General features: G+C 51.1%; 1 protein-coding gene across 3 annotated transcripts in view; it reads right to left on the minus strand.

The window, feature by feature from the left end:
- LOC132336938 (discoidin domain-containing receptor 2-like) overlaps nucleotides 1-10,899 on the minus strand; it is a 63,122-nt gene extending 52,223 nt beyond the window's left edge. The window contains exon 1 of one of the 3 annotated variants that reach the window (XM_059864929.1): nucleotides 10,840-10,899. The gene's annotated coding sequence lies outside the window, so the exon portion shown is untranslated. Of the gene's footprint in view, nucleotides 1-8,607; nucleotides 8,995-10,652; nucleotides 10,794-10,839 lie in introns of those variants that run through there. The other 2 variants (XM_059864928.1, XM_059864930.1) reach the window with 2 other exon arrangements.
- Nucleotides 10,900-16,651: the final 5,752 nt, after the last annotated feature.

Consider the following 16,651-nt stretch of genomic DNA (forward strand, 5'->3'; position numbering starts at 1 on the left):
CCGGCCATCAGCGCTGACGCAACCACGGGAAAGGGGCAGAGAAAACCATTATGTGCAAACAGACATCCCTCCCTATCCCTGGACACCAGGACCAGCCCAAGCAGGACATCTCCAGCCTTTCTCTCGTCTGCCTGTGGAGCCAAAAACCCTCTGGCGTCCTGCTGCAGATGAGAATCACTGCCACATCAAGGAAGGGCTCAACTCCCATAAGCCAGAAAAAAAAGCTCTGGGGTTTTGACCCCTAATCCCTGGAAGCAGTTGGTATATTCAGCAGGCACATGGCCTCTTTCAAAGCTGGCTTTTCTTCTTGAAGCACTAGTATCTTAACATCCTGAGCATTATCCTTCACATGTTCCTCCCCACCACAGCAGCAGGCAGCTCTTTCTGCCCATCACCCCTGTCAGGAGTTTGGAGCAAGGACATGGTGTAAGGTGTTCTGACAAGCAGAGCTACACAGGTCCTGGGACTGCTGGGGACAAAGTCCTGCTGTCTCTCTTACAGTGATACTTGCCCATATCTTTCTCCCAGAAGTTTCCCAGATAAATGTGTGTTGTCATATCACATCTCAAAACTACAAGCTGTGTGGATCTGAGGAGACCAATGTATGAGTAGTGATTCCAGATCCAGCTCAGAGAAAAGCTAATCAGCATCCTTCACCAGAGATTTTACTGCAGACACATGGAAAACAACAGCAGAAAAAACAAAGCAAACCATAAGCACTGGCTGTAAGCTTCATCAAGGAGGAACAGCACCAGGGAAGGGAGATTCATCACCTTGTGATTTTCCCAGCAAGGGACACCAACCCAGCTGAACCATGGAATGGGCAGAGCTCAGCTCATGGCAGCAATGCCACTACAGCTCCTCCCCTGAAGCACCCAAAGAGAGACCTCTGCAAAAACAAGTGGTGCATGGAAGAACTGGTGGTAATAATAGAGCTGTCAGCCAACGTCAGCCTGTCGCTGACGCCCCTGCAGCCCTTTACAGCTGCTACTCCACGACCCTCGGGCCACACAACCCCAAACCTGACCTCTGCACTTCGGACCAGAGTGAGCACATGGAGAGCAGCTGACAACAGTGATCCCCACATTTCTGTGATTCCTCAGCAAGGAGCCTCATCTTCAAATAACAGAGCACGCAGAAGCCCATGCTCCCAGCCCTTCTGGCTGCCCTTTCTGGCATGGAAACAAAAGGCAGGAGCATTTCAGATGTGCAAGATACCAAAGGGCCCCATAGCAAGTGAGAATTTGTAACCTACCCAAGGACACTGCTGCACACTCACAACACCAGATTCATCCTACACAAGGACTGGTCTGCACTCCAACAGGAACACAACATGAATCTGCAGAGCAGATGGCAGTGCCAACATCAGGACCAGACCACAGAAGCTCTCCTTTTCAGTGCCCATGAAGCATTCATATAATTCCTGTGGCACAAGGGGATGCACAGTCCAGGGATCCAGAGCTGAATCTAGAAAAGAGACCTTGGCTAGGAAAGCTTCCACCTCCTCAGCAGCTCTTTCCATCTCAGCCATTTCCCTTCCAAGCAAGGCTTCCTGGCCCGAGCAAGCACGAGGGGTGTTGCAATCCACAGTTCTGTCTGAAGAAATCCAGCCCAGCCCAGCCACAGCAGCAGGCCTGGTCTGGCCTATGTGCCATCCCTGGACACCCACTGTGTCCAGAAGCTCCTGCCATGCTGGAAGGCAAGTTTGCTCCTCAGATGTAGATAGCTGTTCTGCTCCCTTTAAAATGCAGGACCACAATGGGTAACTCAGATGTGCACACACTCATCTCATGGGAGTTTTTCTGAAGTAAATGCAGCAGACTCTGGGGAAAATCCTCTCCCTCCCATGGCAAGAGGCAGAGGAGGGTGGATAAAAGGCAACTGTGTGCCTTGTGCATGTGTGGCCTCTGTCTGGACAGCACTGATCCCACACTCTGCCTTGGGGCAAAGGATGCTCAGGGGTGCCCATCCTGTGCCTCCTGACAAACAAAATTCCAATGGGAAAACACCCATGAGCTCATTGCAGCAACAGGACAGGTCCTAAAGGCACTGTTCCACCTGCAATTCCCCATGCAAACACAGGACAACCACCTGACAGCATCCCTGCATTTTCCTCAGAAACAGCACGAGGGTCTGCTCATGTTTCCCATGTAAGCACAGAACAGGATTCAGATCCATTACACATTACATTAACCCTACTGGGACATTACCCACAGCTCACTCAAATGTTTTCAAACCTGCAGGATGAGGTCATTCCAACCTAAATGCATAACTCACTCTCCAAGGTGGTTGACTAGGTATAACTTCCAAGCAAAAGCAAACAAAAGCTGATCTGGTGTGATACCCTGCTCCATCCCCAACTGTTCAAGACTTGGCCAGACAAAACCATGGCTGAGCTGATCACTCACATGCTGGAGACAGTCCCACTTCAAGCAGGAGGTCAGGCCAGAGCCCTCCAGATATGCTTTCACCCAGTGCTTCCATCATTCTGTGGGAACAAATGAGAAGAGGCAGAGTAATTACTGCCAGCAAGGAAGGCTTGCATCAAGTTTCTCTGGAGTAATCCTTCTAGATAATATTAAAAGCTCGGTTAGCAGAGATGTCAGCACTGACACAATGAGGGCTAATTCTGTCCTGGCAGGAGCACTGAGTGCCAGGATCTGAGCCCTGATGTACTGCACAGGTCTCAAACAGGGTCAGCACACTGTGTCACACCGTCCTTGCACAAATTAACACCCACCACAAGAGAGGCCTTTTTGGAAATTTAACTTCAGCCATGCATTCAAATATAATAGTCTGCAATAATCCAAGAGCACAGATTAAAAGCCAGACAGCCAATAGCTCTCAAGACATTAGAAGCAACTAGAAAATTCATTTCCCACTATAAGTCTTTACTCTAGGGAGGTCTCAACAGTACTGCTGCTATTTGGTGTCCTTCCAGTGCTGGGAAAAGGCCAAAAAATGCCGTAGCAGAGACTGAACCACACTACTGGGTGGGTCCAGTCCTTGGGAATTAGGCAGAATGTCTACATGAAGTGCAGTCTGGAGGGTCATGGGGAAGCAGCTGCTGGCACTGAGATGAAAGAGGGTTGCTGGTCAGCAGAGGAACTGCCATCAGTGCTATTCCTTCCAGATGTCCACCCATGGTATCCACGCACGACACTGGCCAGCAAAGCTCATTTTCTAAATGTAAAGAGTAAAGCCCTGTCCAGGTTGCCCCAGAACATAAAAGAAACATATGACTGCTGCTAGCCAAGTATGCAGACAGAAGGCATCAAACCCATGGAAAGAGGAAGGACACTTTGTGAAGTTACTGGAATAACATCCATCACAATCCAGAGAAATGCAAAACACATACACTTAAAAACAAAAACTCCACAGGATGAATTCACAGCATTGGGACCTTCACTCAGGGAAAAGTGAGGGAGCTCTGTATGGCAGCTCTGCTGGTCTGATTTGCTGCCCTCAGCAGCACAGGGGCAGCACCTCAGCCTAAACAACAAAAGGGCATTGGAGGCACATTCCCAGCACCACCAGCTCATCTCCACTACAAATGCAGAAATGAAAGATAAACATTCTTGGGAGATCACATTACCCAGCATGAAGAGATGACAGCTTGTCAGGAGCAGCAGAAACAGGCTGAGCTCAATGGAAGGAGTCATCACAGGCTGACATCTTCCTACTGGAGAATACTGATACTATAGCTATTTCTGCTACAGTAGTTCTTTTTTTTTTTTTTTTTTAACCTTTTGACAGGCAGAAACAAACAAGCACAAGTGAAATAACATAACAGTAATCAAGATGGACAACAAAACCTGACACTCGGCTAGCTTAGCTCTCCATGGGAGGGTAACACAAATGGGGGACACCACGACCGAATGATAAATGCAACAAAAACAAGCTCAGACTCTCATTCTTCAAGGGAAAATAAGAGCTGCAAAGGCAGTGCTCTGCAGGCTCCATCTCTGTATTTGCTTGTTCTTGAGCAGCTCTTCATTACTGATGGGTGGGACATTTTAACACCTTAAATGCTATTCCCAGAGAAACTGAAGTAACTCCTCATTTTCACAGCACAAATTCATCTGGTTGGAAGAAAATACCCCACCCTATTCCTCTGGCCTCCAAACTGCAGCTGGCAGCCTCAGGACACAGGACAGTCCTGGGGAAGAAACACAACTGTTTACTGTGTTTGTCCGTCCCTCCTCCCTCCCTCCCAGGCACACAGGAGCTGATCATCCCCGTGCCATGTCCTGACAGGAGCTGACTTGTTCCAGGTTCATTTCTCACCACAGTTCTGCATTGCAGAGCTCTGCAGACAGATTTGGGCACAGCACCCGAACATCAAGAAAGAAAAGTCACATCAGGTCAGGAGAGCATCATCCACGCTGGGAGCACTTCCAAGCAAACACCCAAAGCTGCTGCATTAGAAGACAGGCCCCAAATCCAAATTTTGGAATGACTCCACCCAGTTTAATTCCTTGGTCATGCATTCTGCAAGCATTAGCTCTGAGTGGGCTGGAGTTCTAACAGCTCCACACTTGAAGCTTCATGGACAAAACAAGGTTTAGGCAGCACTTTTCAGAGTACACATCATCACCTCCCACATGTACCCTGCCAGGTCTGGGATGACCATCAGCCAGGCTCCAGGAGGACAGACCCAGCAGGATCCCATCCAGGAGCAGAGTGAAGGGTGAAACGGTTGAGCTGCTACAAAAAAATATACAGCCTCACTGCCATCCATCAGAGCAACAAATGTTCTACCAGTCCTTTCCATCAAAAAAAAAGGGATTATTAGCCAGGGCATGGAACCAAAGCAACTTTTGTTCACAACTATTTTACCTAAAGTATAAAATAATACCACATAAAAAGAAGATATTTAGTGTATGTAGTACTTGCATTAGGACACACTCTCAAGGAAGCCAAATGAAGTTTGATAATCTACAAACAGGAGTTTTCCACTTTCACATGCTTGACTTTCTACCTGTGTGAAATTAAATGCTGGAAGAAGCTTCTGATAAACTCCCATGGAACAAACATGTTTAGATGACAGAAAAAAAAATACCATGAAGCCTGTGCTGATCTGTAAATACTACTTTCAATTATTTGTTTCAAAAGGAAAGCTCACAGGAGTGACTGAGAGGACACTACAAGTACAACATGGCTATGGAGTAGTAAGAGGTTTTAGCACATCTTGTCTTATGCATTCCTGTCTTCAAGTTGCATAAAACTCTGACAGATTTAAAGGTTGGGATTTGAAGCTTTCCCTTTCCAGTCTGACTCCATTGTTCATTTTTTTAGAGATTGGGATCAAGTGGCTCTGGCTCCTACTTCCATAGCCAATAAAAACTCCACCCACCCCCAATCCATTTTTGCATAATTAATGCCTTTGTGATTGGCAAGAAGTGATTTTGGGCACAAAGAGGCTCTGGCATCAGAAAGGCACCCTCCTGCCTGGCCTGTGAGAAGAGGTTGTACTTTAAAGCTACTGGCAGCAAAAGTTCCCTATGCTGGGAACACCACCCAATATCACCTCAGAACATCTTTGCTTAATTTTCAACACTCTCAAATGATGGCTGTGATTATTTTGGAAGAGTAACCCAGTTGCCATCAAGAGGAATGGAAACCACCATCCCTTCTGAGAGCGAGAGCAGAGATTGCTGGGATCCTCTGCAGCAGAACACTACCATCAAGCCTTCCCTGTTCAGAATTTTCTCATGCATTAACAGAAAAAACACCATCAATTCTACATAAATTCCTTTGCTGAAGCCAGCAGCAAAATGTCTGTGGAATTAAGGCAGATGAGAGCCTTCCCTCACTTGGGCTTATCCCAACCCCACACACACTAAAGAGAGAAACAGAGCTCAGGAAAGATGAAATACTTCCTTGCCATCATCTCCCGCTGCTGTCCAAGCAGCAAGCCCCAGCACTCGGGAGCATCCCTGGGTATTCTGTGTGCTCAGAAAGCTCCTGTTGGAGCACAAAGCCACCCTGAGCTGGCCCTGTCACAGCTTCTGGGGCTCTGTGTGTGCCATGAGGACACCGGGCATGTGACTCGCGTGTTAAAACTTTCTGGCTCACCAGTTCAGATTCTTTCCCTGCAAAACACACTGCATGATCTCATCTGCAAGCAATCAGCCTGAGAAATCAGCTTGTTAAAGGAAGCTTCTAGGAAAGGAGAGAAGTCTCTGGAGCATTTGGGGGCCTATATGATTTTAACCACTTTGTTAAACCCCAGCTGCTCTTCTCCCCATTGGGGTCACACAACCAAGAAACCATTTCTCCTCCACAACTCCAGATAGGACAGTTTGCCAACACCTAACTGCAGCATCCTATTTGCATTGTCCACAGCCTGAAAACACTCACATTTTCAAGCAAAACTCATTGCAAGCAGGCACTGAAAGAGTGCAAGGACAAACTCAGAGCTGCAAGCTGAGCAGCATCCAGAAAAGCAATTCTTTAAACATGCAACAGTGATCATCTCAATGTGTAAACCAGAATATCCTCTGAATTTCTGGATGTGTATTTCAGCATTTCCTCACAGTTCTCACAGGGACCCAAGACATGCACCAGAAGACAGGAATAACCAGTACAGTGTGAGCTCTGCAGAGGAGTAAGGAACAAGCAATAAACTCCCTGGAATGCCAGCTTTGTCCTGAGATTGCTCAAAGTGATGTAACAGAATTTTACCAGAGTCTGGAGATGCTGCAGGAGCCCTACATGCTCCCTGTGCTACAACATGCCCAGATGGCAACATCTTTTACTGCCCAATGAAAAGCCTGAGGAAACAGCACTGCAGAGTGTAGGACAAAGCACAGCATTAGGTTCCCAGCTGCACTCCCAGTTTGGCTCTCCAGGGCACTGTGGTGAGCAGAATGAGTCCTGTGCTCACACACTCGGTCACATTTGCATCCCCTGAGCTCCCAGAAGCAGGACCACTGCTCGCACTCAGCAGGGAGGGAGGGAAGATCAGAGCAGCATCCTGCCTTCTTCACTTCCTTCCATGCTGTCACACCCTGCTCAGCTGCTCCCAGCAGCATCTCCCAGGCAACCCTTTCCCAGATGCCCCTCGCTGGTCATTCAAGTGCTTTGAAAGACTTTCCTTAAAATTCTTGCATAGAAATCACTGTTTAATGTTCAGCACGAACACAGGAGGCAGGGGGGAAAGCCAGCCTGTGTCTAACAAAGGAGATCTGCAGGACTGAGCCCTTGGCTCTTCGCAGCTGTGGATTATTCCAAATGAAGTGATTATTCACCACTTCCAGCACCTATTTTCAGTGCAACTTGCAGAAGTAACTGGTCTGAAACAAACAGAAGGCAACACATATTTATTAACATGAGTGCAGAGAGAAAAGTTAAATCACACTGGGTTCTCCCTCACTTTGTAGGCTTACAAAAGCTACTTTATACACATAAAGTAGCTTCTGTAAAGAATTTACTTTATATAAGGATCAGGAATACCTCAGCCCATAGTTGTTGAAGCTGTTGTGCAAATCAGGGTGAGCCCTGGACAATGCAGGATCACAGGCTGCAACTTTTTTGGTCAATGGTGGCACCTTCTAGCTCCAAATGACATTGTGAAGCTCACAGCAATTTGAAATAACTGTCTTGAAAAAGCTTTATGCTTTCTGTGTCTTTAAGAAACACATAGCTGTGACTGCAAACATTCAGGCTAAACAAAATGTTATGAGGAAAAAAAAAAGTGTTCTTCAAGCTTTTTACTCCCCAGCCAAATTCCTAATTTTACCAACTTAAGAGCAGACACCCCCTTCACCCCAACCCCAAACTGATGTCCACTGCTAAAATCAAGGTACAGGACAACTGCCCCCAGATTCCTAGAAAATTCAAAGAATAAAGGGAGGGGGGTAATACTGAAGGGCTCAGCTGCTGGCTCCTCTGGTGCAGCTCCTCAACCAAATCATGAAAGAAGAAGAAAAAGGAGACTTTCCAGCTCAAGTTCCAAGTCCTTTTTAAAAATCAGTTTATAACCACTAAAATAAACACAGTAAGAACAACCGTGCAGTAACTGGGAACCTGCAAAACCAGCTGCAGTTTAAGAGCAGAGTTTAGGCAATGTCTGGCAAACACCAGCAGATACAACAGCCCAGGAGGATGGCAGCACACTGGGGTTTGAAACACGGAATTTCACCCACAAGCTCATCGAGGAACTGCACGAAGTTCACCCACACTGGGCAGAAGCAGCTATTCTGTGCTGTTTACTGCTATGGTGAGCCCTGTTAGAACTGCCTCTCTCCCAGATTCCAACCTCCTCCTGGCTTCTGCCCCATGCTGCCTCAGCCCAGCCAGGAGTTTCCCAATGCACCTGACACCTGGGTGGGCACACTGCTCTCCTATCACCCAAAAACCTTCTGCTGGTCCCTCCAGGGCACAGACCCCCACTGCACCAAACCTCCCCAGGAAACAGCCAGCTTGAAGGGAAGGAAGGGCAAGAAACCTGGAACAAGCAGACTTCCCCAAGGCACCATGACCTGGATATTCTAAGTCACTTTAGGACATCTCCAGAACAGCAACCACAGCAGATGGTGCAGAAGGACAGCACCAAGCAGCACCTCTGAAGGAAATCCATCCAGAGCTCTACTGACATCTCACCTTTGAGCTCCCCAGCAGAACTCCCCAGGATTTGGACATTCTGACTTTCTTTAGAACTGAAGATCCAATTCTCCACTCGGTGTCATCCAAGGAGCCACATGCTTTGAACATCCTCCTTCACTGCAGAGCTGACAGTTTTCAGTTACAGCCAGCTGGAGTTGTTCTTGGCTCTCCATCCCTCACCACAGACCTGTGCTCTCCATGGCCGGGCTTCTCAGTGTGCACATAAAGCAAATTCAGGAAAGATGCAACAAGTAAAAGCCTTCCTGGACACTGACTGGAATTGGAAAGACAAAAACTCCTAGGACAAGGAAGGAGAGAGCTCTGGGGAAGGAGGAGATGACCAGGGCCATTTCCAGAGGAGGAAAAGCACAGGGAGCCTCAGGTCTCGCTCTTGGTGGGACAAGGGGTAAAGCTTCTAATGTACATTAGATATGAGAAAGCAGGTTTTTTTTTGAAATGAGGGTGCTGAAGCCCTGGCACAGCACAGGTTGCCCAGAGAAGCTGTGGCTGCCCCCTACCTCCAAGCCAGGTTGGACAGGGCTTGGAGAAACCTGGGACTATTGAATATATTCCTACTCACTGCAAGAGGGTTGGACTAGAAAAGCTTCAAAGATCCTTTCCAACTCAAACTCAGTGGTTCTAAGATGCTGCAAATGTCAGACTGCAGCCTGCGACCATCAGAAATATAGAGATCATTTGCTCACAGCAAAAGAAAGCTCACACCACCTGATACCTGCCCAGGGGACAAGCACACACCTGGATAATAGATTTAAGGCTTCTTAAAATACAATTACTTTCCTAATTATACACCAGAGGCCAGAACCCACAGGCTGAGCAAGCCATGAGCAGCACAGCAGTTAATTCACAGAGAGCTCCTCTTGATTTCCATAGCCCACATTACCCAGACATCAGCCTGAATGGACATCGGAGCCTTTCTAATTTTATAGTCCACAGAGACAAGGCAGGGACGGCTGATGGAAGAGCAGCAAGGCCTCTGCCCACACACACCACTGCTGCTGGCTCTGCAACTGCAGAGCTGCTTCTACTTTTTTTTTTTAAAGATTTTTTTTTTTTTTTAATGGAGTCAGCTGAAGAGAAAATGAAGAGCTCGGCATTTTAAACCAAAGCATTTCAAAATGCTTGTTTATCTTTCAGCCTCAAAAGAAGAGAAATAAAGTGAAACAAAATCTCAGTCATACCCTCATAAGTTTTTCCTCTCTGCCTCCAAGAAAGCAAAGTGCCCTGAGCTCCACTTGATCACTTTTTCTTTTCTTTCCCCTTTGGGTTAAAACATTTCAATTAGAGAAGATGACACAAAACAGTCCCAAATTCTCTTATTTTATCTTTTCCCCATCTTACTTCTCCATTAAAGAGTATTTAGAAGGCAGAGCAGCCAAAGGAACAGTGCATCCAACACAAAAAAATGGATGGGGAAACACACCAACAGACAAGCAGTGGCATAAACCAACAAAGGCTACAATAAAATTTTAAAAGCAAAGTATTCACACAGAGCTCTGCTTAAGGAATAGAAAAATGGAAAGCTCTTTTTTTCACATGGAGAAAAACCCCAGGCAAACGAGCCATGAGGCAGCACGAGTGCCCAACTCAAAGTTGCGAGGAAGAACCAGATCCCGGCACCCGAGTCCAACAAACCCGCCCGGCCCGCACCGAGGTTTCACCGCACCGCGCACAGCCCCAGCAGCCGCCGGCGGGGCAGCGGAACCGGCCCGGCCGCGGGTCCGGCTGCGGGACCCAAAAGCACCGGCGGGAAGGGCAGGACGGAGCGGGGCGGGGGGGACCCGCACCCCGCTGGGAACCCTCGGGAGGGGCGGAGAGGCCGAACAAAGCCCCGCACTCGCTTTTCTTCGCGGAGCTCCCGGGCACGTTCCTGCCCTGAGCCCCGCGCGGTCCCGGGCAGCGCCCCCACAGCTTCGGGGGCTCCGCGGGGACCGAGCCCGGCGCGGCCGCCCACAGCCCGGGGCACCCCGGGGACCTCGGCCCGGCCCCTCCCGGCCCAGCGGGGACACCGCCCCGGCACCCACCGAGCCCCGGAGCGGGTCCGCGGTACCCTCGGCACACCGGGAGCCCCGCGGGGCTTCAGCGAGCGGCGCCCCGGGGGCGGCCCCACGCTCCGACCGCGGCGGGACCGCAGCGGCCGCGCCGCCCCCGCTCCGTCCCGCGGGGAGCCGGGCTGGGATCCGGGCAGGGCGGGGCGGCCCCGGCGCTTACCTGGGGCAGGGCAGGCCGGGCGGCGGCGGCGCGGGCTCGCGGCCCCTTCCGGCGGGCGGGCGGGCGGGGGCGGCCGCGGGCGCCGCGCTCTTAAAGCGGCCGCGCCGGGCCGGGGCCGCCGGGAGGCGTCGCTACGGCAACGGGACAGCAGGGCGGGAGCGCGGCGGGGCCGGCCGGGCAGCCGCCGGTGCCTTGGAGCCCTTCCGTGTCCCCTGAGCGCTGGGCTGGGCACCCGTGTGTGTCCTTGTGCATCAGAGTCCTTCCATGTCCCCCGAGGGCCAGGACTGTGAGCTACCAGCACTGCCACCCATGTGCCCTGTGCTGAAGGACTGAGCACCCGCGTCCCCTGTGCCCCAGAGTCCTTCCATGCCCCCTGTGCCCCAGGGCTGAGCACCCGTGTCCCCTGTGCCCCAGAGTCCTTCCATGCCCCCTGTGCCCCAGGGCTGAGCACCCATGTCCCCTGTGCCCCAAAGTCTTTCAGGTGCCCCGGGCACTGGGGCTGTGCATCCGTGGCCCTTGTGCATGGCAGTCCCTCCATGTGCCCTGTGCATCACGGCTGTGCACTCACGCCCCCGTGCACCCTGTGGGATGGCTGTCCCCCCATGTGTCTCACTGTCCCCCCGTGTGCCTCACTGTCCCCCCATGTGCCTCTCGGCTCCTCCATGTCCCCCTCCATGTGTGCCCCCGTGTGCCTCACAGCCCCTCTGCATGCCCTGAGCAGGGCTGAGCTGTGTCCCCCTGTGTCTCACAGTGCCTCCATGGGATCTGGTGAGGTGGTTTAGTGCTCCAGGGTTACACTGGTACTGCTGGGTGCACAGTTGTGCTGGATGTTCTTCTGGGTCTTTTCCAACCCTGATGATTCCATGTCCCTGTGTGCCTCAGGGCTGCCTAAGGAGCTGTGCCCCCATGTGCCTTGGGGCTGGACCATGTCCCTGTGTGCTCACAGCCCTTCTGTGTCCCCGTCTTTGTCAGGGTCCCTCCATGTCCCCATGTGCCTGACTGTCACTCTGTGTCCCCACGTTTCTCAGGGTCCCTCCATGTCCCCAGGTGTCTCACTGTCACTCTGTTTACTCCCCAGCCAAATTCTCAGGGCTCTGCTGTATCCCAGGTGCCTCAAGGCTGAACTGTGGCCCCTGTGTGCCTCCATGTTCCCAGGTGACACCCCCTGCCCCAGGGCTGGGCTGTGTCCCCTGTCCCCCTCCATGGCCCTGCCACATTCCCAGGTTATCTCCTGTGTTTTTCAGCCCTGCCATGTCTCCCTATTTTCCCTTATACCTCACGTCACTGCCATGTCCCTGAGTCCCCCTTGCTGCCCAGTCCCTGCCACCCAGCCCAGCTGACCACCACATCCACAAGGGTCCCATGACCAAAGCCATGGTGGCACTTGGTGTAGTTGGCCACCACTGGCACGTGCTGGTGGTGGCCCCTGAGGATGCCCAGGGGCTCCATTACAGCAGCCTCTCATCAAATTATGGGGTTCCATCCTCTTTCTGTGCTGCTGCCAGTGGAGATGGGCCCTTCCCTGGAGCTGTCCAGACATGTGGCCAAGAACAAACCAAAGAGAGCAGAAGCAGAGGGAAACTCTCCCAAGCAGGAGAAAGGGAAGGAAAGAAATTCCAGTTACCCAGGAATAGGTGTGCTCAGAGGTTTCCAGTACACCAGGTGAAGACAGAGCCAAAACATTAGGCCAGCAACCAGCTGGATGGAGCTACACACCCTCTGGGTGTAGAGAAGATGTAGATGGACTTTTTGAAGGTACTATTTGATAGCAAATAACATTGAAGAACATTGTTTTGCTCCTGGAAGCAGAAACCCTGGGTTTTCAGGTAATCTTGTGGTCATAACAACCAAACTTTCTGTCTCCCATAAAGAATTTTAACTCCTTTTTTCCTATATAAGTGTACACAAACCAGTTTTCAATACCATGGCTTTTAAGTCCAAGTCAAGTGGCTCTTTGTTGCTACAAGGCAAAGAGAGGCACAGACCCTGCAATGTCTTCACTGGGTAGCTCATTGATTTATTGCATTCTTGTCATTTCCCCTGGCTGTTGTCTCCTCTCTAAGCCTTATTTACAGCAGCATTTTCAGCCTCTCCTTTCAGACAGCCAGCTGTGCAATGGAGTACAGCAGCATGTAATATCTAGGTGAGGCAAAGCAACGAAAAACCACTTTAATATGTTCTCCATGATGCTCCTGAGACATCACCAGTGCAGCTGGGAGGGAGCCAGGGGGTGAAACACCTGAAAAAAGCAGCTGTGTTTATAATCCCATGGCACGCCCCCACAGGGAGCAGGTGCCCTTGTGTGGCAGGAGGGGAAGGGGCCCAGCTCCTACATTTGATGGAGACTCAAGAAGCTGCCTCAGAGCTTCCTATGTGAATGAGGGTGTGAAAAATCTTCTCACATCTCCCATGGAAAAACTACTGAGCAGCTCCAGGTCCGGTCTGGATGGGCACAGGGGCAGTCAAGGGTTCATGTTGTAGGATTAGGGAAATATGAAGCAAGGTGCCCCTTTAGGAGCATCTCTGGGGTGCTGCATAGAATCATACAATCATTAAGGGTGGAAAACCCCTCCAAAATCAGCCATTAACCCAGCACCACTGTGTTCACCACTAAACTATGTCCCCAAGTGCCACACCTACACATTTTTTGAACAGGGATGGTGACATCAGCTCTGGGCAGCCTGTTTGAATCCCTGACCATCCTTTAAGAGAAGAAGAAAATTTTCCTGATATCCAATCTAAGCCAATATTAGGATCTCCAGTGTAGAACACATCTTTAGTACTAAATTGAGCCACTCCTGGGGACACTGCTGGGTCACAAAGGTGATCACATGGCAATCTCCCAGAATGGTCCCTGGCCTGCCTTTGGGGTATTGCTTCCCTCACCCTCCCCAGGGGTGGTTCCAGGTGGGAATGTCCCAGGGCTGCTCCCAGCACACATCTGGATGCTGTTTGCCTAAAGGCCAAGGGGTTTTAGCAGCAGGGATGTGTGCTGGAGCCAAGGTCTCTGTGCCCAGGGGCAGGGCTGGGGAGCTCTGGGGCAGCAGGATGGGGGGTCTGAAATAGCCTAAGGAGACTTGGGTGTGGAAAGAGGTTGGAGGGAGGGGTTGTGTGAGGAAAGAAGGGGTTGTGGCACAGATTGGAAAGGGGCTGGAGCACAGAACAGGGAACTGGGAGCTCTGGAGAGGAAGGAAAGACACAAGTTTTGAGCCAATGTGGGAGTGGAGGCCACTGGGGTACAAGGGGCTTCCCCCACAGAGAAGGGACAGGAGCCACAAGCCTTGAGCAGGGCTGGGAATGAGTCCTGGCATGTCCCTGCCACAGAGCCTGTTGGGGTACAGGGCTTTGCCATCCGGGGTGTAGCACAGATGCCTTATCCTTCCAGGGCATCCCATGGCTCCCAAAGCCATCCTGGGGCTGCCTCAGCCCCTGTGCAGGCAGCTGGAGCTGGGACACAGCTCTGAATGGCCTTGGTGATGCACAGGCCTGGGAGAAGCTACAGCAGGGCTGGGCAGGGCTGGGCAGGGCTGGGCACGGCTGGGCTCACTCCCAGCTCAGAGCTGTGGAGAGGGATGTGAGCTCCCAGCAGTTCCTTCACTCCTGCCCTCACCTGAGCTGTCCTGGCCCTGCTGCACCCTGCGAAAAGCAAATCTTGTGGCAAACAGGGATGTAACAGCCAGGAGGAGGGGCTGGCCATGACAGAAACCACCAGACTTCATGCAGTAGACTGACTGTAAACGTGCCATTTTTATCGAGCTCATCCAAGTTACCAGGTCTGAAATGGATTTTTGGAGGTTGTGTTCAGCTCTCAGTGTCTGCCAGCTGGTGAAGGCAGCCTGTGCTTTACCTCAGCTCACCATCTCACTATGTTTGAACAATAAAACCTCCCACCTCCAGAGCCCAGGGATGGGGGCTGTTCTGTTTAAGGGATCTGTGTCTATTCTGCTGAGTTATGCCCCAGCACACTCATTTATTTTGACAGATTCTGGTTTCCTCTGCAGCATCCTCAGCACTGCTTTGTACCTGCGCCGTGGCGTCTCAGATTTGCTGTCTGGAGCACGGCAGGCCATTGCCTGTGTGCCCTGCTCAGCTCCTGTCTCTGCTGCCCTCTCGTGATGCCTCCGCATGTGCTGGGCTTGGAGGAAGACCTTGCCTTCCCCATCGACTCTGAGATGTCATCACCAGTACTATTGTTAAAAGTTCTTCCAGTTTCCAACAACACTTATAATTCCTGAATTTTACAAAACTTCACAAGCCTTCCTTGTGTTTGTGTGCTCCCCTTGTTACACAGGGGAGATCCTCTGAAGGGCTCCCCCTGAATCACCACTTGCAGAAGTTGTGTACCAGCTGCTCCTTAATTCCTTAATCCAGACAGTGCCTAGGCTTTTTTTTTTTTTTTTTGCTTTTTTTTTTGGGGGGGGGGGGGGGGGGGGTTGGCTTTGTTTTGTTTGGTTTGGGTTTTTTGTTTTGTTTTGTTTTTAGGCAAACAGGTCTCTTTGTTCACCATGGGCTGCAGCAGCTCCCTGCTCTCCTCTGCCTTGGTCTGCAGTGCTGCACTCAGCTTTGCCACCCTTCCTGTGCAATCACTGCCTGTGCCACCAGCTTCCTCCATCCCTGGGTCACACCTGCCTGCTGTGGGGCACTACAAAACCTCTGAGTCCTGGTTTATCCAGACCTGAGGAAATAACTGCTTGTTCCCAAGAAAACACCTCCTTCTGGGACACTGCTTTGTGAACAGCTGTGTGAGGCTCACCAGCTCTGTCCCCATGTGGCATGGAGTCAATTGGAATTAAGTCCCAGGCAAGTGTAAGAGATTGGCCAAGGAGGTGGTGAGATTCCATGCTTGGAGATTTTAAAAGCTGGGCTGGACACAACTCTGAGCAACCTGGCAGAGGTTTGGAGCTGTTCTGCAAAGTGGATGGCTGGGCTGCACAGACATAACGTGGTGTTTTGGGGATGAACTTCTTGGGGGAAGCCCTGATACATGAGAGACATGAGTCTGGCATGGCTTGGAGAGGGGGTTTCACGTGCCTTTCCCCAGGCAGCCTCTTCCCAGGAGCCTGGGCTGGGAAAATCCCAGGAGGCCTTACTCAGCCTTTCCTCAGGATGCCTAAATTAAGGCAGTGAATCCCAGCCTCAGGGGCTGTCTGATAACACAGCCCAGCAAGCTCAGTAAGCTGAAGTTACCATCCACTGGAAATCCTGCACTCTGCATTTCCTGCAAGGAGCCCTGAGGAGCAGAAGCAGCTCCTGAGCCAGATTTCTTCACTCCTGGCTCCATTTCTTTCTTTTCCTTCCCAGATTTCTTCACTCCTGAGGCTGCTGCCCCAGCTTTAGCTGCCCTTGCTGTGCAGCCCCCACACATCATCCCTGTCTCCCAAAAACCCACACCTGCCCTGCCCTGGAGCTGGGGCAATCCTGTGTTTTGTGCACAGAACCACCCAGAACCCCCTGCCCAACAAATAAATGGTGGATCTGGGTGAGAAGGGACCACTGGTCATTTCTAGTTCAACCACCCCTCAATCAACCCTTTCTCTCAGCATGTCCCAGGGTTTTAGGGATCTCCCAGGGTTCTCCCAAGAAGATATCTCAGTGCTGGGTTCATCTGCTGCCCCAACTCCCCAACTAGAGCCATATCATCCACCCCAGGCTGATGGACCTCTCCCAGTGCCTCAGTCGATGCCCAGGCCATGCCATGGCTCCCACCCCACTGTCCTCCCTGCTTGGACAGATTTATTTCCCTAGGATGGACAGAAAATCTTAATTTTAAAATCTAAGTTGTAAAACACACTGTGAAAATTGGAACTCAGCA

The sequence above is a fragment of the Haemorhous mexicanus genome, chromosome 21 (assembly GCF_027477595.1).
Source record: "Haemorhous mexicanus isolate bHaeMex1 chromosome 21, bHaeMex1.pri, whole genome shotgun sequence".
In the NCBI taxonomy this organism is placed as follows: Eukaryota; Metazoa; Chordata; class Aves; order Passeriformes; family Fringillidae; genus Haemorhous; species Haemorhous mexicanus.